At 34.2% G+C, this 26,628-nt stretch overlaps 1 protein-coding gene across 2 annotated transcripts in view; it reads right to left on the bottom strand.

The window, feature by feature from the left end:
• Positions 1–26,628, bottom strand: part of LOC149087058 (uncharacterized) — a 292,357-nt gene that overhangs the window by 112,140 nt on the left and 153,589 nt on the right. The window lies entirely within an intron of this gene.

Raw genomic sequence — 26,628 nt, forward strand, 5'->3', positions numbered from 1 at the left:
TTCGTGTCTTCCAAATATTTCTCAGGTGAAATGCTTAATTTCACTGAATGTTGACCATAACTACAACAATTCAAAAAATGTTAAAATGTAAAAGATTTTTTGAAATAAAATGGTTGCATCCTCAATCGAGTTGGTGGAAATGGGAATAAAAATTGTACATCGGTGCAGCAACTGATTTGCAAAGTGAATACAAATAGACTACAAACTCGAATAGTGATTGCAAACTAGAATAGAAGGGTGAATACAAACTAGAAGTGCAAATTATATAAAACAACATTCAGATTGCAAACTGGAAATCAATTGGACTGCAAAGTTGAAAAAAGAAATTAAACACCGAATAAGAACACTTTAAGCCCATACTATTGTTACCACATAATATGCAGTCGGCCCGGGATATTAATCGGATATCAACGATTCAAGCACACGATATTCGATTAAGTGGGATTTCCGATTATAAGGACAACAATTCAATTGCCATTTTACAACGTTGATATAGTTTGTGTACTGAAACTGAAGGATCAATGTTAATAGAGCTTTTCGAACAAATCAGACACCAAAAATGAAATGAAAATTATGTTTAATTACAATGATCACAATACCTAAGATTAATACTTTTCTTCAGGAAGTAAGCGCCCTCTATTGGCTCAATAGACAACAAAAATAAAATACGTACTAATTAATTGAACGTACTGAAGGCAACTTGAATACTTAGAGCAGCGGTTCTCAACCTGTTTTGACTCGCGGAGACCTTTGTTGTATATAATTTCTGTAGAGGAGCCTCGTAGGACTATATTTCATTCATTCATCAAAGCTACTGATTTATTATTAATATTCAATAGTACTTATAATTATTTTTTCCGAATTTACTGGTTTTTTTTTGTATATTTCTGAAGCTGCCGAGGAGTCCTTGAGGAGTTCACATGGAGCCCCAAGGGCTGCGTAGAGCACCGGTTGAGAACCGCTGACTTGAAGGATAGTACTTATTCTCAGATGTATTTTTTTTAGAATCTTAATTTATTACTATATTTACCATTAATTCCAAATGTTTCATTCAATAAAAACATTATGTGTGTATAGTGGTTAATGTGTATTAACAGTTGACGTAGGAAGCGTAATATTCGATAAATTGAAATTATCATATTAAGCGGGGAACAGTAACGTTGTTTTCATGGGGGAAATTTTGGTGCATGGAGGATTTTTCCGTTCATGTGGGATATTCATTTATCCGATTAAGCGGGACTTCTCTAAACAATGGTCAATCTTCCGATACAGAAGTTTAAAAAAAAACAACAACATCGGTATACCGAATGCTTATAATAACTACAAATGTCTAAAAACACAGCATAGTTATTCACAATTATAGTCATAATTATTAAAGCATTATTAAATAAAGCAGCTATGCGCATCTCATCTCCGGCAGTTCAATTTAAAAAAAATCTGTTTTTTTCTGTTTCATTAAAACTAATGAATAGATTCTGCAAATAATTAATTTCTGAACTTATTATTTGATAATAAATAATTTACATAATCTATTCATTATTTTTAAAAAAAACAGGTTTTTTTCATACAGTATGTCATACACACAATAGGCCTCAAGTGGATCCTGAGGTCAAAAAAGTGGTGGGTGAGGTCACGGAGTGATTTCTAAACGCATTTCGGGCATTTTTTAAAATTAGATCTATACTTTTATGACGAAGGTTGTTGAGATAACTGCCGCATTAGGCCTTACGGGACACACTGTATATTCGATCATCTCGATTTTCCTGTATTTTATATAACTTGATGTACAGCAGAAACCAAATGAATGCTCTTTGTATGCTCTCTCTCCAAAACAAAAGATGTAGGTGGTACGCAATGAAAAATAGAGAAATATATGTTGCTGTATGGATAGATATGGATGAATCGGATCGAAATAAGGTGTCTTAATGCACGGAATCTCCTCGAAGGAACTTGAAGGTATAGGAGAGCTATTTTTAGATATAGCGAGAGTCTCTCCCTCTCTGTCTCTCTTTCTCTCTCGCATTCCGCTTGACTGCAACACTCAATGGAACAGGTTAGCGGGATGCCGTTGTTTGATCGATACCATGGACTATTCTATTCAGGAATAACATTTTTCCCATCAAAATGTGAACGAATACTTCTTCACTTCTTTCTCCCCATTGTATTTAATTTTGTATTTTTTTTTCTTTTGGAGTTGGGAACGTCCCAGATGGTACATGAGAATCGGATACAGGTTAAGGTCAGGGGTCAATTGATTTTTGGAGGTGAGAATTCATCATTCTGAAGCTCGGAGAGTGTCTTAGAACTTCTAAAAATAGACAATGCTGACCAGATTTTTGATTAGATAGATTTTTTTTAATAGGCGCCTATGATCGAAATGATGAACTAAAATTATGTACTGAGAAATTGAATTTCCTGGATGTTATGCCGAAACGAATATTTGGAAAGAAAAGCGATTTGTCTCCTCCGTTCGATTTCTCGGAGGAAAAACACACAAATCACTTTTCTTTCCAAATATTCGTTTCGGCATAACATCCAGAAAATTCAGTTTCTCAGTATATTTCGGCCCGAAAAAAATACCATTACTTAAAATTATGTAGTTTAACAACAGAATATTTTGTAAATAAATATTTAATGAATAGAGAAATGGTAGACTTACGGTTCGGCTAAATTTTTAATAGTCTTTAATATGTAGTCATTGATTAATTCAGGTGTCAGTCATCGCCTAATTGTTTGTTATATACTGTATATATAATATTTTTTCATAGAGATGAACGTCTTTTTGCAGTATTTTTCAGCTATATCGGAAAAATTTGTCTTATTCCCCCCCCCCCCAAAAATCCTCAATTGTTATTCCTATTTTCTGTTATTAAACTATGTGCTTTAATTAGGTATTATTTACAATGTATTGTTATTATTATTGTATTTCTCCACATTAGCCGACATATGCCAGGAAATTTGAGTCACAGATTCCGGGAAATATCTTAAATATTTGGACTCTAAAACGATTGAATTGGATGATTTTTAGCTTCTTTGTTATCTGAATTTTAAGATATTTTGTGTTTTAACGAACTGCTTTGAAGAAAATTTCAGATTTGTTTTCGCTCCCTTAAATCTTGGTTTATTGCAAATGCCGGATGGTCAGTATATTAGTTGTCATGCATTATACAAGCTAAATGGAAAAATTCGTATAGACTGTGAAGTAATTTTTATTTTTTCGCATGTCTATGATATACTATACACACGGCAGAAAATTGTAAAAAATTTCACTGCAAAATATGTAGTATAGAGAAATAGCATATTTCTTCAATCAATGAACATGCAAAAAAAAAAAAAAAACAAGCAGAACACGAATTCTGTATTTTGTATTCGGCTGGCGATAAAGCGATTATTAGGTAAGAGCGATAAGTAAATGTTCAGTTTCATTACTGTTATCAAATTTCTGGGCAAAACACGTTTCCTACAGTGAAAACTATTACCTTATTCAAATTCACGTATTTATTCAGTATTAAATGTCGAATGATGGCAGTCTTTTGAATGCACGAGTTTTATATGAATCGTATTAAATCTCACTTTTCTCAGTATACCGAGAATAGACCAGACTGCGAACTTAATAGAGCTGGTTTCCCCCGACTTTTTACGACTTGCCGGCTAATGCGGTATATGTTTCGTTTAAAAAGCTGTTTATAAAATGAATTTTGATAAAAATACATTTAAAAACGATCAGTCGATTATTTTCCAAGTTCAATCGGCATGATCACGAATACCGCCATGTTTCAAGCTGGTACTTTCTGATAGTTTAGGCATTCTACGCAAGATTCGAACACTTGGTAATTCTCAGACGTTGATATGACTAAGAGTCTGTCCAAACTATTTTTTAATAGGGTCCTATTTTTATGAAAATTTTCCTTATTTTTGTAAAAATTGTCATTAATTTTGTGAGAAGTAATTAATTTAAGAGAAAGCAAAAAATCTAGCTAATTTATCACAAAAGAAATGAAATGCCAAGTTTTTGGTTTCGTAATTTTATTTTTGTGAAGGGTTCAGAAAACGAACCCAGAGATCGGCTGGAAAGATTAACGAAAAGGTATCTTTTTAGGAAGTCCTTTGAAAAGTCCTAAAATCGGAGGATTGATCCTGATTTTTATTTGACAGGATTTTTATTTGATAATGTTTCCCTTAAAAAAAATATGGAGTGTGGGACAAATACTCCCATTGGAAATGTGGAAGTCGAACCTAATCCGCCAAACTATACAGATTCCTCAGTTGCATGCTTTGTTAAAGTTTACGAACGATGTCTTTCATCATAGGATACCCGACAGCGGGCGTGAACTCAAACGGACCTCATTCCTTATAAAGTATAATTAAAGACCGATCTTCATCTCATTCAAGAAGGTAGAGATTCGTTTACATTTTCAGACGAACGTCAAGCCTGTAGCCATTCTAATGGGCGATTGGTGAAATGCGACATTGAACACAAACACATACGCAGAAACAGTCAATGGACGATTTTACTATCATGTGGTCACGAAGGTCACAGGAAAGAAATGAAAGAGATAACAAAATGAATAATGCAAAATAAAACATATTGTTGTACCACAAAGTCATTTTCATAAAATGAAATGCTTCTATAGGGTGGGCAAGAAAGTCCGTAGAAACTTTAAAAATGAATAAAAACCGGAAAAACAACCGAAATAAAAACGGTTTGCAGGGTTAGCATCGCTAGGCCACGGAAATTTTTTTGACCGGATTAATACTAGACAACCATTTCGAGCGAGCAAGTAATTCACTAATGACAGTTTTTCACCTTTAGATCCATTGCTGTGGGAAATTGTAAACAACTCCGTATGTTTTCCCGAATACCATCTAATATTTTTGAGGAAATAATGGAATATTTAATTGACAGTGAAAATTAACTTTTTTAGGCAATTTTCTGTACCGAAAATTAAGTTTCAAGCGGAATGTTTCCCTTCGAAACTAGCGGATGAAAATTTAATATTTTGAGTATTTTTTCCAGTATATGGTTTGAGTTCGTAAATGACGATTTAATTTACAGGGAAAAATATAAATGCTGTAGTTTAAAATTGGAGAAACGCTAATTTCCGCAATTTCATGTTATGTTCAAACATTAGACAAAGAATGTTATTGCTCTAGAATATTAGCGGAACGGAAATTTTACATAGCATTTCGCAATTTGAAGCTCTTTTCATTAAATTCTCACCGTTAATATTTAATTCTTACTCACATATGCACAAAAATATTATTATTGACTGGAAAAGCACGTACTAACGGAAATATACCGAGTGTCCCACAATCGACTGACGGTTTTCAAAATGGGATAGGAAGAAAACGGTGACACATACAGGGTTGTCAATAATTCCGTAAAAACTTTGAAAATTCATAAAAATCAGAAAAATAACCGAAATAAAAAACGGTTTGCTAGGTTAGCATCGCTAGGTATTTCTTTTAAAACGGGGGGGGGGGGATAACTAAAAAACAGCCGATAGGTGGTGCTGGTACGAGTGACTTCCATGGAAATTTGCAAATAAAACTGTTATAAGAACTTGCGCTCCTAATCCACAATCACTTCACCGTTTTAAACCGTGTATGTGGATCTGCTGCACTATACCGTTGCTGGATTTGTGATTCGCTTGCAATGTATTATTCCCTGTAGTGGTGGTGGTCGTGCGGAACACATACTGCTGTAATAAACGATTTAGATTAACGAACATTCTGTTCGTTATTTGCGTATCTTTTCTTTGATTTGTGTACGTCAGTGACACCTGTCGGCTGTTCTGTTTTTGAGTTTTTTTTTTCCTGTCAAAAAATTCCTTTGACCTAGTGATGCTAACCCTTCAAAACGCTTTTATTTCATCAATTTTTTCGGTCGGTTCAGAAAATGGATTAAACTCAGCTTATCTATATGTATATAAAATTGATTTTCTGTGTGTGTGTTCTCTATGCAAATCTATAATATTCTATCAATCGCTGTCAAATTTTGCCTATGTACCAAATGGGACCCGACTTAAACGATAGGCTACTTTAAAAGTTCGTCAGAGCTTGGCAAATGCCACAAATGGGGAAAAACTGGCGAGCAAGAATGGTTTTTGGGCTTCAACAATCACTTCGGAACGTTTACTTTGGTTTCCGTGGTTCCCTAGCAATGCGTTTCAGACGTATATATGCCTTTACAATGGTTTGTTACTTTTTCAATCCTCCCAGTAATTGAAGAAAACCCGGGCAGCGCCGGGTATTATAGCTAGTACTTTAATAAAAGATTAATGTGTTCCATTGAACACACCAGAATGCTATGGATGTTATCTTCTTCGACCATTTATCTTGAAACTAATTACTGGTCTTTTTAATCCTATTTATATTCAAATAGGTAAAACTTGACCCATTGGGAGCGATGCCAAACTCAGATACCATAGCCAACAAAACAGTATGAGTTGGTGTTATGCCAATTTCTTCACTTGCAAAACAATCCAAATTCTTCACGTGTCTGATCCTATTCTTGGAAAATGATACGTTTCAAATTCCTTTTCCACACTTTTATGTCCAGTCATTTACGCTCTCATACTCTCATAAAACTTTTAATGACTTACGACGACGACCATTTACACGTGAAATGGTTAAGTCTCTACAAAATTCAGTTCGAATATAAAAACTTCAATATTTCAATTTCAAAGCAAGGAGTTGTGAGTTTAAATCTAAAATTTGACAAAGTTCTTCGTTTCATATTGGGCCAATCCATTACAGTCAGTCCCGACTAACGAGCTTGCTGGTTTTACGAACAGCTCAATATGTTTAAGTGAGGCCGTAGGCTTCAGGTTGAAAACCTGGAAATCGCCAAAAGCACCTATATTCGGTGCTACTGACGAATCTCAGGTCGTTCTTGGTGATAATTGGCCAAACTATTTTATTAAGACTCTCCCTGCTCTTCCAATCTGCTTTCTGGGAATATGCGTTTTCAAAGATTTGCTTTGTCCAATGTAAACCAATGGTTTTGAACTTGGAGTTTACGGTGTCCCTTTGAAATATTCAACGAGACCATGGTTTAATTAACCTGGTACTTGAAATTTTGTCCGCACTATACGCTTACAATAAAAATAAAAATAGCAGTTCAGAGATGAGTTGAATAATGCATATAATAATGAACCTTTTTTTAATTCACCACAAATCATGGTTCAATGTTTATAAAATGCATGCACGGTTGATTAGTAGTTTCTATCACTGAACTGCATGGAATTTTATTGAAAATTCCCTTGAGATATTTCAGAAATTTTCAAGAATTATTATTAGATTCAAAACAGGAGCTAATGTTGTTTATTTTTGGTTCATCTAATAATCACTATTGATAGAGTGGAGGCTAAGAACCTTGAATTAATTTCTGTCTAGTATTTGAAGGAAGAATTCACAAGGTCAATGCCAGTAACTCATCATTATTGCAGTTGATAATACGAGATGCTTCAGGAAACAAGAGACGAGAATCTTGATTACATGATTCAACGTTGTTTAGAGCATCAGACCTTTGAAATTAACGCTGATGTGTTTTCGAGTTTACTGCAACCGATTTCCACGCGTGGGAAGAGATGAGATGTATATTGAATAGAAGAGGCTTGAATTTCATTTCTGCGTATCCTTCACGTTTAAAATGAATTTGAAAACTCGACGTTTAATTTAAATCACTGTTTATAACTTTGTGGTTTTCATTCTAAAAAATAACAAATTCGTCGTAAAGTTCTCACAATTCAGAAGTATTTATGCAGGTATGGATGTGGTGTCCATTAAAAAATTTTACGTCAGCATAATTTTCTGCTAAAACTGAAGATTCGGAATTTAATAGACGAAAAAGCCATTTTAGTGCCAAACCCCTGTATTATTCCATAGTCGTTACTGAGATAGAGGAAAGGAATGTATATAGAATTTAATACATAAAGTTCAAAATAGCAAAGCTGTTGGTATATATGATGGAATTACACCAAAATTATTAAAAACTGTGTTAATTCCATTAAAAGTTTATAACCCCCGTCATAAACTCTACAATTCTTAGAAGAGTTTTCATTGATAAATTAAAATATGCTCTTGCATACACATTCATAAATCAGGTGACGGGAACGATTTAAAAAATTATCATTAGATTTCGATTTCACCTGTTTTTTTTTTCTCGAAAATTGTGGAAAAAAAATCATGAAACATCAAATCATGAATTTTCTAAATCAATTTCCTTTTTTTCGAAAAACCAGTTTGGATTTCTTGAATTGGATGAAATATACCAAGATGGAAATTTTGAAATTTTCAGAAAAAGTGTATTAATCTATAATGACAGAAATAGAACACTTGCTATATTTTTAGACTTAAAAAAAGCCTTTGATAGTGTCGATCATCCAATGCGTATGCCTAAGTTATATTGTTCGGGTCCAAGAGACAACACATATCAGTGATTTAAAAGGTATCTATCAAATAGAATGCAAGCGGTTAAAATAAATGATACAATATAAGTGCATATAGGGTTATTAAAAACAGCGTCCCACAGGGTCCTGTTCTAGGACCAATTTTACTTTTAATCTTTGTTAATGATATCAATAATCTGGATCTACATGGCGATTTAATTAGCTATGCTGATGACACAGCTATTATTTTGTCCACACAGACATACTGTGCTGAAATCTGATATTGAAGAATATTTAACAAAAATTTACACTTGCTTGAGGCATAATAAGTTAACCTTGAATCTCAACGAAACTAAATATATGAATTTTCAATTATATAATAGAAATAGTGAAACCCTATAATTCAGTGCCATGAATTGGGATGTTCTGATGAACAACATTTCTGCCCAATTGTTTCAGGAACTGATGAGTTTAAATATTTATTAGTCCCTATAAAAACAAAAATATGAAATAGAACTCTCATTGCAACTGCAATTAGTAACAAAATAAGCACATGAATTTTCGTTTATATTTCTTGAAAAATATTGTATCTCCTCAATTTTTCTTTCTTTTACACAATAAATGATATTCACATTTATTTCAACATAGTATAGTAACTGCAAAACTCATTCATCAAATCTACTGCATTCTAATCTCTTTTCTCCTTCTATTTCTAACATGTGAACAAGGAAACCAGTTTCTTAAGTTTTGTCGCCGATACTTCAACCAAAGATAACCCAAATGTTTTTCCAAAATCCTGCATGTGAACGGGTAAACAAACGTTTTCGAAATATGTATCAAAAACTAATATTGTTTTCTTCGGTTCTCATTTGACTGATATCATTTTGTTGATTTGCCTAGGAGTTGTTGAAGTTTGAATGAGTTTAATTATATATCATCGAAATGATTTTGTGTATAAACCAAATTTTTAATTTAAAAAAGATGCATCAAATTTAATAACACAATTGAATGACTAACCGTCACACAGTTTTGGTCATAAAATAAAGGATTCTTTTTGTTTGACATGCTAATACATGATGGTCGTATTTTTTTTAAGGGGATTTAACGTATAGAAACCAGAAAACTTTGATACAGAAATTTAAATTTTTGCAATTCTTCAGAGAAAGAGAGAGAGTGTAGAGAGTTTTTATCGTAAACACCTTATAAGATGATTTATCATTAGGAAAGTCACCTATAAGACTGTCAATTTAGAAATTCGTCATTGGGCGTGGTGACAGTTCCCATAAGAGTGAACAGCTGTGAATATATTTGCGAAATTTTGAATTGTATGAAATATTTTTAAAGAAATGAATTAAAACTTTCCCTGGTTTCAATACAAAGAAATATTTTTTTTACGCGTTTTGAACAAAAATTATTTTTTTCTTAAATCAGTGAAAGAAGAAAAAAAATGATCTGTCTTTAAAGCATGTTATAAATATCTTTCGAATAGAATTTTTGTCTTCTGTCAAAAAATACAAATACAAATACAACGCCACAACAGGCAAAATGCCCAACGAGGTGGCTGATAAAAAGATGCCCATAAAAATATGGATGTCATATATTTCAAAAATACAGCAACACAATTAAAAATGCAATTAACACAAATTATAAACAATATATATACATGATAAAATATTATACAACGCCCATAAAGAATACTTATGGTTGTCTTATTCTAAGAATGGATAGTTTCTCGATTTACCCCAACATGTTTGTTGTATTTATTTTTAAACGTGTCAATTGTGTTACAATTTACTACCTCCGCGGGTAAGCTATTCCATTTATTAAATGTCTAATTCAGTTGAATTCCCAAGGACTGAAAATAAAAAAAGAGCTTTTCCTCTACAGATGAAGTCAAAAATTTGGGATTGTATTGCTGCAATAGTTTGAGACAACACTTGAAGTTTGAATTAAAATTAGTCGAGATATACTGTACATATTTGAAATTTTTGATTTTTGCTGCTTTAAACGAAAAAAAAGATGAAAATGCTTAATTTAAACTACTGATGTCTAAACTAATTTCCATTCATGTATTTTGGGTTGAATTTTGCTGTTATAATAAAGAAGGGCTGAAATCACTTTAGTCGGCGTCTTTTTTGCTGACAGAGAGCCTTAGATTTTAATTTTTATATTTTTAAATTATCATTTCAAAGCTCATTTTCGATAATTTTGCTGGCATGTTTACATATTTTACTTTAATTTTTGAATCAACCGTAAAATTATCATTCCTTACAGACTAACTTCATGAAACCTCCCAGTTAAGTATCGATGTAGGTGGCAATCGAACCATTAAAAAGTTTTCTCTTTTACCACCTTCACCATTTAAAAAAATTAATGCATATAAAAACCTACCGTGTGGCTTATTTATCTCACTTAAAATAGAACATTCATATAACAACACGTTCTTTAAATATTTAATTAAAAATCTTAATAAATCTCTTAATTAACTACATTGAGACAATTTTCCATAATCACCATTAATAACTCAGTTATTAATGGTAATTTTTTAGGAGGTTTTAAACCGAAAAATTCTTATACCTCGCATATCAAAGAAAATACGATAAACTCATGAATAAAAGTTGAAACATTAGCAATGGTTTTTTTTTTCGATATTATCATTCCTAAACGTACAACACAAATCCCTGCATTAAATTATTAATGTACAACAGGGGAAAAAATTTCATATTTTTCAAATTCTCTTCAGGACATAATTTTGATTAATTTCCTCCCTTCTAAACCCATTATCCAAGTACGACAGCAGTTAGCTCATGTATGTTGTAAAACTACGCAACATATGTTATAACGCGAAATTGTAGGAGAGTAATCATTCTTTTTTATGTGTCCTTGAATTTTTTAGAAAACGGATAAGTCAATTTAAAAGCATGCATTTTTTTTTCAAGCCCGAAAATTACATTATCCTAAAATTCGTATCTGGGTAAATTTCTTTTAAGGTGCGATTAACCATTATTATAATGGATTTGTTAACGGGAAAAAAAAAAATTAAACCCTAAAATTGGCGCTAACGGAGAAAAATTACGAAAGGCGCAAAGAAAAACCCGAAATCTCTCGCTCCAGCTTGTTATTATCATGTTATTAAACTACCCAAGGTAAGTATTTGATGCCCCAATCTTTTGTTTCTGACGTTAATCTTCGAGAAGAATCTAAGCTTTTAATTAACATATGCGAGGAGAAATTTCATTCTTCTCTCCCGGTGCAGAATTTCTTATTCTTTCAAGCTTCGTGTTTGCTTACCGGACTCCTTTTTGCTGTCTTGCGTGTTGTTATTTCATGTTAATCAGTCTAATTTTGAGAACATAAAGCCTATATAGATATATAAACCATGTAATTTTAGTTTGCTGTGCAATTAGGATGTTTCTACAGATTTTCCCACAATCGATTGCCGGTTTCGAAAATGGGATAGCAAGAAAACGGTGACAGATATTATTTACAGGGGTGGGAGGGTGGGGGGCTTAGCGGGCTTTAGCTCAGGGCAACAAGTTCAGAGTGGCGGAAAATTTGAGGAATGAGTGGCTAAGAAAATTAGTAGAATGGGGAAAGGGTGGCGAAATTTATACAAGCCTTAATAAATCCGACTCTGCTCAGAAAGCAAGGGACTATGTCAGTGAATGGCCAAAAGAGTGACCTAGAGAATATGCAAGAACGTGTGTGAGCAAGCATGTGAATCACCAAACGACTGACCAACGGAGAAAAGGACCAGTTCAGTGAGTGACCAAAACAGTGACGTATACAGTTTGAAACCACGAGAGTGAGCAAAGGAGTGACTTAGAGCATGAGCATGCATGTAAATGGCCAAACGAGTGAGCTAAAGAGCGAGGAACCAGGTCAGTGAATGACTTTAGAGCGTGTGCAAGTGTGCGAGCATGGGAATGATTAAAAGACAAAATTTAGAGACACGGTGTACTTGTAGGATTGGGGTTAGTGGGAGGCCAAGTGGGTTGTAGCACAGGGTAAGCGAATTGAGCACACAGCGAATAAAGAGAAGTCAAGAGAATTAGAATGGGTTAAGGGCGGCAAAATTCGCACACAGGCGATAAAACGATAAATGCGCCTGTTGTGCATACCATGCTACCATGTTGTGCGTACTGAGGTCGTACCCTGCGTAGACGTTTCATGAAACGGGTCAAAATTTCAATGTACCTTGCAGCATTCATCGTCGTTCCCTCAGGTACTTTAAATTGATCTTTTGTTCGTTCATTTTCCTGTTCTCAGTTAAGAACCAACGCACTAAGCAAGCACTTTGTAAAACAAGTCTTTCACGGAACACAAACGACGCTCAAATGAACAACGGTGGCGGCAGATGGTCAACACCTGCCGCTACGCATGTGCAGCGTAAAAAACGGTTTGCAGGGTTAACTTCGCAAAATTAGGTCACAGGAATTTTTTTAAGACAGGAAAAAAACTCAAAAAACAGCCGATAGGTAGCGTTGACGTACACTAGTAGAAGAAAAGATACGCAAATAACAAACAGAATGCCTCCAAATGGTTTATTTATTACAGCAGTATGTGTTCCACGTGACCACCACCACCACCACCACAGTGTATAACAAATTGCAGGCGAGTCAGAAATCCAGCAACGGCAGAGTGCAGCAGGTCTGCATACACGGTTTACAACGGTGAACTGGTCGTGGGTTAGGAGCGAAGTTCTTATAACCGTCTCATTTGCATATTTTCACCGAAGACGCTCGTACCAGCGCCACCTATAGGCTTTTTTTAGTTATTTTCCCCCGTTTTAAAAGAAATTCTCGTGACCTAGCGATGCTAACCCAGCAAACCGTTTTTTATTTCGGTTATTTTTCCGGTTTTTATGAATTTTCAAAGTTTTTACGGACTTCTTGCCCACCCTGTATCTGTCACCGTTTTCTTCCTATCCCATTTTGAAAACCGTCAGTCGATTGTGGGACACTCGGTATATTTCCATTACTACGAGCTTTTCCAGTAATATTTTTGTGCATATGTGAGTAAGAATTAAATATTAACGGTGAGAATTTAATGAAAAGAGTTTCAAATTACGAAATGCTATGTAAAATTTCCGTTCCGCTAATATTCTAGAGCAATAGCATTATTTGTCTAATGTTTGAACATAACATGAAATTGCGGAAATTAGCGTTTCTCCAATTTTAAACTACAGCATTTATATTTTTCCCTGTAAATTAAATCGTCATTTACGAACTCAAACCATATACTGGAAAAAATACTCAAAATATTAAATTTTCGTCCGCTAGTTTCGAAGGAAAACATTCCGCTTGAAACTTAATTTTTGGTAGTGAAAATTGCCTAAAAATGTTAATTTTCACTGTCAATCAAATATTCCATTATTTCCTCAAAAACAGTAGATGGTATTCGGGAAAACATACCGAGTTGTTTACAATTTCCCGCAGCAGTGGATCTGAAGGTGAAAAACTGTCATTATTGAATTACTTGCTCGCTCGAAATGGTTGTCCAGTATTAAGGCTAATCCCTTTAAGAAATGGATCTACCAATTTTCTCAAATGTCACGACTTTGTTATGAATTTCTCACGCGCGTGACACCACACCCATCGAAAGTAAATAGTACGTCATAAACGAATGTCAACGCATTGAATGTTTGACATTTCGTTTCCGGTTCCTTTTGTTATGATATTCCTTTGAGGTCTGGTTGTTGATTATTTATCGTCACACAATGATACGTTTATTGTATGAACTTACAATAAAATACATTCTTTCCCTTAAGGAATTATGTCTTTCAAAGTTAAAAAAGAAACATTACTCAAAAACAGTTTTAGCCAATGGCGAAATTTTTTCGATACCAAATATACGTAAATTATAAATGGAAATCTATCTCAGTAGAACCACGATAAGTCGTCACTTACGTTATTTAGAAATTATGCCGGATTAAGCGGAGTGACGAATTTGACGAAGTGCCGTAAGTTTCGATGTGCAATACTGAAAAAATTGTATAAATTTAAAGTAATACAACAATCAGTAAACGATGAATTAAAATTACAGCAAATTAACAAAATTTATAGGTTACAAAAGAAAAAAAAAGAATTTTCTACAATTTTTGAGCTTTTAGTATACAGGTGTATTCTGTTAATGGACCGACAAACTCGGAGGGTTGTCAGTAGACATCAAGAGGAACAAAAATTGCAATGGAACATGGTGTCGCAAACCACGTTGAGAGGGTGAAAATAACGAAAAACGCATGCAGTCTCTGAGTCTAGAGGAGACGAAAGGTGGAGGTCAGTTGATCGCTGAATGCGTTCATGGGTTTGCTGACCATATCCTATGGGGCCACCTTAAATCACTTGATATGCGACGCCTGTGGACAGACACACCCGGGGAATCTCATAGCGCGGATTATCGTCGTTGCGGCAGACATCAAAAGCTTACCTGGTATCTTCGACAGCGTCCGGGAATCGTTTTTACGTCGTTGTAGACTGTGCAATGACGTCAGCGGAAACCATCTTTCCATTTGCGTTTCTTATGTGACCAGTGGTCAGGCGCCGATCCAAGGCAATGTGCTGGAGGGAAGTATTTATTACGTAGGTTCGTTATATGTTATCGCCCAGGATATTTTACGGGACACGCTGATTTTTCCGATGATATCCGGCTTTCGGGAGTGGCGATCCCCCCCCCCCAGAACCACGATCACCAGTGGTTTGAAGTTGGAACCAGCGTTGAAGCGATTTTATTCTATCTGTCGAGAAGAGACATTTACAATACTTGGTGTTTTTGTTGTCGTTTCATTTTATTTGAACATTTCCATATCCCGATGCGAGTGCTGCATTATAAGTTTCCCATCATGATTTAATTATACGAATAAATAAATTAATTAATTTCCTGGTCCCCAAAACGCATGGAATATATAAACTGAAGAGCCAAAAAAAACTGTAACAGGCATGCGTATGCAAATAAAGAGATATGAAACCAATCAGAGTACGGCGCTTCGGTCGGCAACGCCTATATAACACAACAAGTGTCTGGCATAGTGGTTAGATCGGTTACTGCTGCTACAATGGCAGGTTATCGAGATTTAAGTGAGTTTGAACGTGGTTTTATAGTCGGCGCACGAGAGATGGGACATAGCACCTCCGAGGTAGCGATGAAATTTGGGTTTTCACGTACGACCATTTCACGAGTGTATCGGGAATCCGGTAAGAAATTAAATCTACGACATCGCTGCGGCCGGAAAAAGATCATGCAAGAACGGGACCAACGACGACTGACGAGAATCATTAAACGGGACAGACGTGCAACCCTTCCGCAAACTGCTGCAGATTTCAATGCTGGGCCATCAACAAGTGTCAGCGTGCGAACCATTCAACGAAACATCATCGATATGGGCTTTCGGAGCCGAAGGCCCACTCGTGTACCCTTGATGATTGCACGACACAAAGCTTTACGCCTCGCCTGGGCCCGACAACACCGACATTGGACTGTTGAGGACTGGAAACACGTTGCCTGGTCTGACGAATCTCGGTTCCAATTGCTTCGAGCTGATGGACGGTGTATGGGTATGGAGACAACCTCATGAATCCATGGACCCTACATGTCAGCAGGGGACTGTTCAAGCTGGTGGAGGCTCTGTCATGGTATGGGGCGTGTGCAGTTGGCGTGATATGGGACCCCTGATACGTCTAGATACTACTCTGACAGGTGACAGATACGTAAGCATCCTGTCTGATCACCTGCACCCATTCATGTCCATTGTGCATTCCGACGGACTTGGACAATTTCAGCAGGACAGTACGACACCCCACACGTCCAGAATTGCTACAAATTGGCTCCAGGAACACTCTTCTGACTTTAGACACTTCCGCTGGCCACCTAAATCCCCAGACATGAACATTATTGAACATATCTGGGATACCTTGTAACGTGCTGTTCAGAAGAGATCTCCACCCCCTCTTACTCTTACGGATTTATGGACAGCCCTGCAGGATTCATGGTGTCAATTACCTCCAGCACTACTTCCGACATTAGTCGAGTCCACGCCACGTCGTGTTGCGGCACTTCTGCGGGCTCGCGGGGGCCCTACACGATATTAGACAGGATAATCACCAGTTTTTTTGGCTCTTCAGTGTATAATTATTCAATAAAATAATCATTTTATTATATTTTTGTCCAGGGGAAGGGATGAAAAGTATTTGAAGGAGTAATCAGTGAAAAGCATTTTATTTTAAATGCCCAATGAAATGATATGATTAAAATAACCAATATTTGAGGTCATTTGATTTGCTTGCAATCGCTAAAAATGAAAATTTTCAAGTCGATACAGACACGCCAACACAGTTATAAATCACCAAAACATTGTAATTTTTCATTTTCAATATCACGATGAATGTTGGATTTAAAAACAGGAAATTTTCCGAAAATGCCTTTTCAAAAGCCGGCTCCACATTTCACTAGTTGGAAGTTTAGTACAAGGGAACTATATAAAAAGTAAATACAGTAAACCCTGTGCTTTCAATGGAATCGAAAGGGACCGAGATTTTTATCAGTTGAACACAGGTTTCCACTCAATAAAGGTTCAATTGATATAATGTGTAAAATTATGTAACGATCTCATGTGGGATTGAAATAAAATGAAAACAAGTTAATTGAAGATAAAGTAAATAATTTATATATAGATAAAATAAATAAATAAATAATTAGTCTATAATTACTAAATACCGTATTTAGGTTTCGACAGCATCCATATAAAATTTTGACCGGTTTTCTTCTATAATAACGACATATTTATGTTTTTTTAACTTCCTGAAAGTTTTTAATTAGTGTGTCAATATCTGTCGTGTCAGGTTCGGTTTGTACATTATCGTCTATGTAATCCTCAACATCAGGGCCGTAACTAGGATTTTGTGAGAGCAACATGATTTGGTCGCCCCTATCACCTTAAAATTCGATGATTTTATAACGGTGTGTTTTTGTCACCACCTAAAATTTTCCACTGATGCATTTTACTGCCAGGGCAGTTGCCCTTTGCCTCTCTTTAATTAATTCCAGCCCTGCTGAGGATTGCGATCACGGAATGTACACAACTTGCATATAATTTTGTAAGTATTGAATATCATTTGGAAATTCAACCCTTGTACTGATTTCTCCTGTGAAAAAGCCTGCTTTTCCGAAAAATTTTGTTACAATTTATGAAAGCAACTGCTTTACATACTACATATTGGCTTATCAAAACCACAATATCAAGTACAGACACACATTGCAAGCATAGATTGTGTAAAAAGCTTTAGTGGAACACTTTAACATTTTGTGTGATCCTTTGGTCTATTGGTCGCCAAATATTCAAAGTGTATGTGTGAAATTTTCCTTTCCGTTTCCGCGTTAGACAGGTTCCGTTTAATGCAGGTTTTTTAATGTGTATTTTAGCATTGATATCACGGGTCCACGATTTTTTTCCATTGAAGACAGGTTTTCGCTTAATATAGTATCAGTTAAAGACACAGATTTTACCCGTATATTTATTTTTTTTATATATTTCCCCCTAAAAAAATCATGAAATTTTGAGAAACAACATGTTATTTGAAACCTTCTTTGTAATTGGAAAATACTGCCTTATGAACGAACTATTTGAATAAGCGTATGTAAGAGATAATGCGTAAGATTAATAATGCCTAATATATTGAGAGAGTTGCAATAGCAATCAAATTTTTTATCCACGTATGTCCTCGTATATTCAGTAAATTCAATGAAGCCAAATACATTATGGATAACATTAATAACAATGAATACATATGAAAGATTAAATCAAGATATATTGCTACATCGTAGCGCTGAAATCTCCACAATGCGACTAGATGTTACGCGAATTCCATATAGACGTTATTATGTGAGTATATAGGAATTAATAGTTCCTCGGGGACACATTCGATACGTACATAGAAGTCAAACAGCAAGGCCACATAAAGAGATTTATATCTTTAATATATCAGTGATGTGCAGTTATGCGAAAAAATAATAACGCAGAATACTTTTTCTACCACAAATTCGGTTTAAGGTCAGGCATATTTAATATTTGGATTTCAAAATAACAGTTCGTCATAACCCGTTATAACGAACAGTAAAAGTTCGATATAACGGGTACGGCTTATAACGAGAATCTCACTATTACGAGTAATTCACGAAGGATTATCAAAGAGCTAATGTTAAAGATGCAAAACATATTCGCTTACAGCGAGTAATTTATGAATGAATGGAAATCGAAACACAATCGCTATAACGACAACGGAAATTCTTGAAAAAAGCATTCTTTCACTTCTCTACCTTCCAGAATTATGCATAAAATGGAGAGACTGCAAAGAGTAGCATTTTATTTTAAATCTCCTCACACACTTTTTATACGTGTTTATAAACGAGGCATATGAGTACCTCCCTATAGATAAGAAGACCCCCATGCTTTATCTTATCTTCTTTTTGTCTATCTAGAGAAGAGATGGAAAACCCATCATTTTATCAATGGGTGTGTTGGTTGGGCAGGTGGGACACGACCCAGGGTTTTGACATTTGTTGTTATTTCCCTTGAGAATCCTTCCCTTTCCCACTCTCTCCTTCTTTGAATTCTATTTTTAGGAATCTTCCAAAACTGGACAAAGGGTAAGCAGGTCAAAATCATTTTCTTGTTATTGAACACTTTTGTAGTGCAACTGCTGAATTCCACAAAGAACAAAATTCAGTTATACAATCAACATTGCATACGCATAAGCAGTTAACTCTGTATGCATATTTCAGCAAAAGTGTTTCCAAATTAAAGTAAAAAAAGGAAGGCAAATTTGTCTAATTTGTTTTTTTCCCTATTTATATGTTTCTACAGGGAAAAAACGAAATTCGTTTGTAACGAGAAGTTCGTGACAGCGACAATTTCCTTTCTGATTGTGAAATGTCGTTATAACGAACTTTTACTAGATTTTTTTTTTATTAAATATCAAGTATTATTTTTATATGTTCCTGATTTTCTAGACATTTTTCAAGTACAAAAAAAGAATCTATGCTTTTCACTTTTTCTTTCAATGATACCAAATCGCAGGGATTTCGTCTCGATATGTCTTGGTCATTAGGGTCACTGGTGGTCTATTCGAGTGAAAAATGGACCACCGCAGTCGTTTCGATTTGGGAGTTTCACTGAAGTAGTAACCGAGATATTTTCTATCTGTTGTCTATCGTCTATTACGGAGAAAAATCTTTCTAGTGCTGCTCTAAAAGGAGACGTCTGAAAGACGAAATTACTCTACAAAGTCATTATTTAAGTATAAAATTACAGCGAAGAAAACTGTTTATCGAAAGTGAAAACTGCAACAGTGCCCCTATATATTGAATGGGACTTTTGTTTCGACACATATAGCAATAGTACTAAAAAATGTAAATATATAAAGGTAAGTAAATTGATAAATCTTCACATATGGATCAGAATATACAGAATGAACGAGAAGTCCTGGACACATTTTGAAAATTCATAACGAATCAACCAACTGACCCAAAAAAAGTGAAGTTTGCACTAAAATACTTATCATGATCTAGAAATTTTGATAAATTAAAAGAAAAGTTCGAATTTCTCTCACAGGTGAGCATAGTTAATGTTTGAGAATTTGCGTTCATTAAAACTACCACATTTCAACATGAGTCAGCCTTTCATCAGTTCAGATGTAACCCGATCTAAAAAGTTCGATAGTTGTGATAGTTTCTCGGAATACAAATTGTCATAAACAATAATTATATACTGTGTTGCATTTTACGTGTTGTTTGGAGTTTTTCGTTTTACAGCGCCATCTGCGAGTGGTTCAATTTCAATTTATCAACAACAAAAAATACTTCTAGGCCCAATGATAAGTATATTAGCGCAAAGCGCACCTTTTTATGTCTGCGCAGCTGCAATGTGTTATTAATTTTTAAAATGTGTCCAGGACGTCCACCTTGTATTTCTATTACCATTGATGAAAATGTTTCAGATACGGAATCACATGAAATAACATGGAAAATAATTTTCAATGATTTTTATCTCACGGCTCATTTTATTTGCGTGGTTCAATCTAAAATTTCTGAAATTGCAGGACTCATCTTTATTAGAAAGACATTATACAGGGTGGGCAAAAAGTCAGTAGAAACTTTAAAACTGAATAAAAACTGGAAAAACACTCGAAATAAAAAAACGGTTTGCAGGGTTAGCATCGCTAGGTCACGGGAGTTGTTAAACCCTCTTATTTCGGCAATGACGAGCCCAGATACTACGTAGTGTCTTTTTTAGATACGTGTTTTGCACATCCCCAATCCTGTCAGGTCAACTGCCCGTAGGTGGAGTCAGCTATGGTTCAAATTTCGATAACAGAAGGAAAGAGACGGTGTTCTTTTTCTCTTTCACTACGGGATAGTATAGGCATAGGAGTGCAGTATAAATAATAAAAAGGCCGAGGTTGGTTTTCTTGGTTACCAACTTCGAGGCGTGAATGCGAGCCTATCTCCCCATAAAAATACCTCGCCTAACTGAGCAACAAGCCTACAACGGTACAATTATTCGATCATTGCACTTCATTCATAGTTAGAAATATTGATGGCAGCATTACAGAAAACAAGCACTACACTGTAATAAACTTAACGTTAAGATTCACAACACTTACACGCACATTCCAACAGGTACCAATTCGCTAAAAATTCCGCAGAGAAATGTGAACGAGGTGCATGTGTGGTTTGGTCGTAGTATAAATAATAGAAAAAATATAGAGTATTTCTCTTCCTATCATTATCGTTTTATTATCATTATTATAGGTATTATTATTATAGGTAAGAGAGGCTACTAATGCCTCTACTTCAGCGCCTCACGACACAGTGCGTGAAATTTGGAAGGCAGATTCATGTGTCTCCAGTGGTGTAGATGGTAGCATGCTTGCCCGGTATGCAAGAGGGCCTGGGTTCGAGTCCCGGCGGAGACGTGATGACTTTTCTTTCCGAGCTCACCTCAGCATAATATCCGGAAAATAATTGATTCCATTATAGGTATTGGTGGGGAAAGCACTTGGCAGCTGCACAAAATCGGGAAAAAATTCTTCTTGGAGAAAGGAGGCATTTTGCAGAGAGTTTAGTGATTTTCAGTTATAAAGCGGATCAGTGAAATTCTAAAACCCGACTGAACAGTCAAGCCATTTCAACTATGTTATCATGTTATCTGTTTTCATGTTATCTGTTATCATACTATCTGTTATCGTGTTATCTGTTATCATGTTATCTGGTTGTTAATGCTATTTCAATCACCACCAGACCAACCGTGACCCCCCGCTCTGTCCCACTAGGGGATATAAGCTGGTCCGTCTCAGGAGACGTGGGCCACGGTGGAAAAATCCAATGACATCCTAGACCAGCAAACCACCCACACCAAGCCACAAGCCAACCAGCAGCAGGATCCCTCATACAACTTCACCCCCAAACACACACTTTCCCACTTTTTGTACATTAAATGATATATCAATAGAAAGATATGGGGGAACATAGGCAGGTGCAGAGACGCACATCGCCTGCAGGCCACGAGTGGGGCCCGCGTAAACTAGTTATACAAGTATATATATGTTGCCATTTCAACCTATCATCCTAGAAGTTTGCTTACGTGAAAAAAAGAAACGATTTGTCTGTTTTTTTAAATTTTTATAAGGTGCCGGGGTCTTCTAAATCAGTTTCAGAGAAAAAAAAATTAATGCTTATAAGCATTATTTGTTTATTAAATTTAAAAAAAAATACATATTATTATCGCCAAAATTCACCAAATTATGGAACCTGGAATTTTATAAATCTGAAGCATGTTTCCGTATCAGAAAACGCAAGAGCCAATATTTATAGGGCCGTATAAAAATCTACATCTAATTATACTGAAATAGTTTTATTTAGATCCTATTCGATTTCACAACGTTTCGTTAGGGCTGCTCCTGAAGAAAAAATTTTTGAATGAATAAAACTTACTTGTCAAGATAAATTTTTATTACCACTTCTCATCGGAAAAGGTGCTGCAACTCTAATCAGCCGGCCAGTTTTCATCGTAAAAATAACGATTTTTACTTTTTTGCTCTGCATACAAGCGCATCAAGATTTTTTTTACTGAATGAAAATAATAGGACCCATGGACCACATGAAAAATTAAAATTTTGTAATCATTCAAGAAATTTTTTTTTGTTTTACACAGTTTCTAAGATGACGAGTAAAACCGTTTGAAACATTTCTTGTTGTTGGAAATTTCCTCTAAGACTGACACTCAAGGAATTGGTCATCAGATAACGATGGGAGCGGACAACCTGTATGATCCATGCGTATAGCATAATTTCCAAAACTATTTGCTCCATCGCCCCCTTCTTCAGAAATTTTTTTCTCTCTCATCGCCCCCGAAATCAAGCGAACCGATGGGATCCTATGCTATACCCGAAGATTCTATCGCCCCCGGATTATTCCATCGCACACCAGGGGGTGATATTGCCCACTTTAGGAAACACTGATATACATACAGTATATCATACATACTGTCGATTAGAATTAGAGCAGTCTACAGTGAAGTTTACACCACATTATGAAGAATAGAGTAAAAAGACACAATATGATAATAAATAAAAATATAATGGATGATGACATGATTACCATGTATACTATTTTGTTGGTCATTTTAGTTCAAAGACAAAAAAATAACAATTACTTCTTTTTTTTTCAAACAATCACATAGTACATTCATTGTATAACAAATTATTTTACCTGGTACAGTACTTGAAAAAATCATCCGTAGATAAACGATTAAACGCTTCAAAGACGGCAATGCACAATTCCGATTTTCAATGTAAGAAAGCAATTAAATTCTACAATTATTTCAAATAACTGTAGTTTATGAATTTTTGATAATTTCCCGTTTTCAATTGCTTGGGTTAAAGAAAATGCTGAGTATTTCTCAGCTTTAGTCAGAGCAATAAAAATTCTGTCCATAACAAATAGTTTTATGGTAATAACATTTATTCACTATAAATGATAATAATATTTTTCAAAAGTCGATGAAATTTGAAAAAAACCCATCGGAATTTCAACAACAGCAATCCAAGAACAATCGCAAAAATGAAAAAAAACATTTGACTAGTTCTCCTCAATGCTATCAACAATATAAAAACAGAAATTTGAATTTCTTTCAAATTTCTTTGAAGAAAAATTTCCGAAAAAATTGTCTTTTCATTATTGGCCCAAGATGAAAAATAGGACTCTGTTAATTAATTAATTCTTTCATGGAAAAAATGAGCTGGTGCATTCTCGAAAAAGAGGTGCACATAATTTTTTAATGCAGTTTCATATAATTATGTTTAGTAGCTTTATAATTTTTTCAACTAATATTTTATCGAAGTTTCAAGAAAGCTATTCGTTATTCACAACAAATACCGTTCTGCTAAGAAATTTTTCTATGTGTAATAAATTTGATGTTATTATTGTTGTTAAAAAGAGAAAAAAAATTATTCACGAATGAATCATGTTTTGCAAAAGCATTGTTAAAAGTTGAAAAAAAATTTTCGCGTAACTTCATGTAAATTACCATGCTACCATCAACACCACTGGAGACACGACCCTTCCTTCCTTATTTTGCTCACTGTGGCGTGAAGCGCTGAAGTAGAGGCATTAGTAGCCTCTCTTAACTTCGGCGAATAGCCCCCAGGTGGGACGGCAGAGATAGACGGCTTTTTTCTCGGTCCAATATATCAAGGAAACGGATTTCTCTTTCTGCATAAAATTCAGAAAATATCTGTAATCCTTGATATATTGGACTGAGAAAAAGCCGTCTATCTCCAGAAGATTTTCTTCAAAAATATAAGAAAAATCTTGAATTTTCAGAGCTACTTCCATTTATATTTATGGATATAAATGGAAGTAGCTGTGTGAAAATTTAAAATTTTTCTTATATTTTCATAGTGAAATCCGATTTTATTCTAATTCAAATGTGTCTGGGTGCACATGCACAATTTCTCGTGCGTATGAAAGGAGCAAAAGTGCATGTTTATTGTCAAAACGTCTTTTTCTTTTACTGTAACAAAGTTGTTACCATTGTTGCATGGCACTTTTATTGTCGTTCCCGAGTACTCTCGAGTACCTGGTTAAGAGCTGCTGAATTATACTGTATAATTCATTGTGAACGACTGAAAGACAATCGTGTTTTTTCACTACAAATTATCATATGATAAGAATTTGGTGATGACAAATGAAAAACTAATCGAGAATATCAGAATTATCCTTTCGTTTCAAATTGGATTCAAACTTGATAAATGTTCTTAAATATTATTTCATGGTAATTTCATTGATTTTCTATTCCAGACTCACTGTATCTTTAATTTTTTCCGCTAATTTTTTTCCAAATTTCTGTATTGAATTCCTTCTTCACGTGAGGCAAACATTCGTGATATAATAACTACAGAAAATGTTTTGTACTGAAACATCAAGATAAGATTTTAGTTTATTCAAGAGACATGTGCATAATCTATTGCAATAATTCTAGAATTACTTATGTTTGATTTAGAAAATATCTTCATTCTTTCTTACACTTAATTCTTTTTAAGTTAAATTATCAGTTTATGACAATTATTTTTTCTTATTGAAGTTAGTAAAAAAATGATTTTATATAAATTAAATTCTTATTTATACGAAATAAATCGGGATTTTGGAAGAAATAAATTTTGAATTAACTCTATCTACCACATTATAAAAAGTAGAATTAGGAAATGAGAATGAATAAAAATGTATTTATAATGATGAAAATAAATAACTACCATGTAAATTATTTAATACGGCGCTCTAGTTGTAATTAAAGACAAAAAAAAATATTAATTTTCAAACAGTTACTACATAACAAATTATCTCTAATCTGGCATTTTCAAGTACCATCGATAGATAGAATGGACTTTTTAAGTAATAAAATTGCAATCTAAAAAACAAACACATTATACGCCTCAATATGGGGATTAAAATAAATAATGCTACCGACTTTTTTGTGTCCGTTAGCGTAAAACAATAAGTGAAAATTATGGTATTTCACATAAAAGGTGAAGAATAATGAAATTAGAGGGGGAGGAATCGGTGTATATATTTTCAATGATTCTTTATAGTTTTATTTTTAATTCAAAATTTATTGCTAGTTTTTGCTTTTGAAATTTTGTTTGGTCTTTTTTTGTTTATTTTGTAATTTCTCTATTTCATTCCTTCCTAATCACATCATCGTAATATAATGTTTCGTAATACATGTTAATATAATATATGTTAAATATAATAACCACAGATAATGTTTCACCTTGAAATATCATCTGTATAGTTCATTCAGGGAAAATATGCATAACTGATTCAATTAATTTTGGAATTATTTATATTTGGTTTAAAAAATTTATTCATTCTTTATCAGGTTAATTCTTTTTAAGTTCAAGTATCAGTTTATGCAAACCATTTTTGTTTATTGAAGTTGGAAAAATTCAGTTTATTTCAATTAAAAAAATACGGCAAAACCATTTTTTAACGGACACCGATGGGACAATAAAAAGGTCCATAAAAGAGGGGTGATCATTAATCAGGAGTTTGAAATGCATTCTTTTATTGTACGGGAGAAATAATAATTTGAAAGTAAACGTTGTGAGGCCGCATCTTATTGGGTGTCTGTTAAGAGGGATTTTATTGTACTCATTAATAAAATAAATCGTCATTTTTTAAGTGATGTTCGAATTTACCCTTTTCTACCACATTATGAAAAGTAAAATAAGATAATGAATAAAAACATACTTATAATGATGATATTAAATAATTATTATATAAATTATTTGGTAGGTCATACTAGTTCTAATTAAATACAAAAATAATACTTGATTTTCAAATATTTACTTGCTATTTAATCTAAAAGTACTAAAAAATATCTAAAAATACTTTAAAGTACCGACGGTAGATAAGAAGCAAATGGAATTTGCAAGCAATAAAATTCCATTTAAAGAAAAAAATAAATTATATATAATCTCAATGTAGGATTAAAATAATGTTATCGACTTTATAATGTTCATTCGAGTAAAAAAAAAATTAAAATTATGGTAGTTCATATTAAAAAAGTAAGAACAATAAAATTTTAGGGAATTTTGAATTTTATATTATTCATTTCTATAGTTTTTAAGGGAGCTGGTGCACGCAATTCTTCCAAAAAACACTTTTTTGAATTTTTGATTTT

Source organism: Pholcus phalangioides, unplaced genomic scaffold, assembly GCF_987345545.1.
Source record: "Pholcus phalangioides strain wild (caught in Gottingen) unplaced genomic scaffold, Ppha-v1.0 ptg000004l_1, whole genome shotgun sequence".
Classification (NCBI taxonomy): Eukaryota; Metazoa; Arthropoda; class Arachnida; order Araneae; family Pholcidae; genus Pholcus; species Pholcus phalangioides.